Source organism: Anopheles aquasalis, chromosome 2 (genome assembly GCF_943734665.1).
Source record: "Anopheles aquasalis chromosome 2, idAnoAquaMG_Q_19, whole genome shotgun sequence".
Classification (NCBI taxonomy): domain Eukaryota; kingdom Metazoa; phylum Arthropoda; class Insecta; order Diptera; family Culicidae; genus Anopheles; species Anopheles aquasalis.
The window spans coordinates 45,753,578-45,755,000 of NC_064877.1; positions in this window are offsets into that span (position 1 = coordinate 45,753,578).

Consider the following 1,423-nt stretch of genomic DNA (forward strand, 5'->3'; position numbering starts at 1 on the left):
CGAAAACACAACCGGAACCACAAGCTAGAACCGTCCTCGAGCTAGCGAATCGGTTGAGCGTTCGGGAAGAACTGGCGCTTGGCGCTGACGTCGAGCTGCGAGTGAGGCTGTCGTGTCGATAGCACGCCGCTTGTTCGTTCGGCTTGGCGCCTCCTCGACAGTCGGAGTGAGAGAGAGAGAGCGAGAGCGAGAGAGAGAGAGAGGGAGAAAAAGATAGGGTGATAGAGAGCGCGTGAGCGAAAGGGAGAGAGCCGCATGCTGCAGTGGCGCAAACGAGAGAAAGCATCCGGAGATCCGGAGATGTCAGGTGTCATCTGATGGCGAGCAACAAGCGAGCAACTTGAAGAAGGGTACTAACAGAAGCGGAAGGTGAGGCAGAAGAGGGGTAGCACTTATGTAGCATAGCGCCGCAATAGTACACCACACTCGTTGACCGGCGACCGGCCCCTCGAAGTCAAATGGAGTCGAATCAGCGGTCAACAAACGGAACGCGGCCGCGCACCCCGCGGAACCATTCGCTACAAATCCTGTCCAATTCCATTTGAAGTGGCCCAGCGACCACTGCTGCTGCTGCTGCTGCTTGGTGGTGCTTGTTGGGACTCGACTCGAGGTCATCCTGTTGGCCACTACACACCTCAACATCCTAATTGAACTCGTGATGTTTGTTCTTCTGTTGCCGGCCATTGGCTTTGTTGAGCTATTAGTCTTTTTGAACATTAACTTCCAAGTGTAGGCAGCACGCGAAATCAGCAGCCAAGTAAATAGTTATCAAGAAGCTAACCAATTAAATTGTCAGCCACCGATTGCGCTCATTGCTTCTTTTGTTGGTTTTGTGCCACGTGTAGTGAAAATTGGAAACGAAAATATGCCTTCAATACAATGGAATCGTACCGGTAGGAGTTGATAGTATTTCTGGTTGTTTGGTTCGATAAAAAATGTCAAGTATTTACGATGGCTTGATGGGGGCAAAGCCATTACCATTTCCTACAGCAACATTCTTCGTTTACATTTCCTTTGGAGCAGTGCGATGTTTAAGATCGTCCTGCCTCAATTGCCATCGCTATGAAGCTATCGAAAAACAAGAACAGCGTGAGTATTAAAGAGCGTGGGTTAGTGGGAACTGTATATTCAACTACCTAGCATTGAGTAGTTTTAAGATAGAGTTTTGCATTAGTTTTGTCAATAGCATTTCGCAAGATTCTTCGTTTGCTTAAGCACTAAGTAAACTCACGCTCGAGTGAAAGATCCTGCCGGGACCTTCGCCACCATCTACCAAATCTAGTATTTTCCTTCTGCATAGTTCGCTTGCAGATGACTTCTCATTAGCGTATGCAAAGCTTCATCATCCGCTAGCTAGCGAAACATCAAAGGTAAAACGAATAGGCCACTGTACCCATAAGCTGTGCTGGAGCGACTGTGCTAA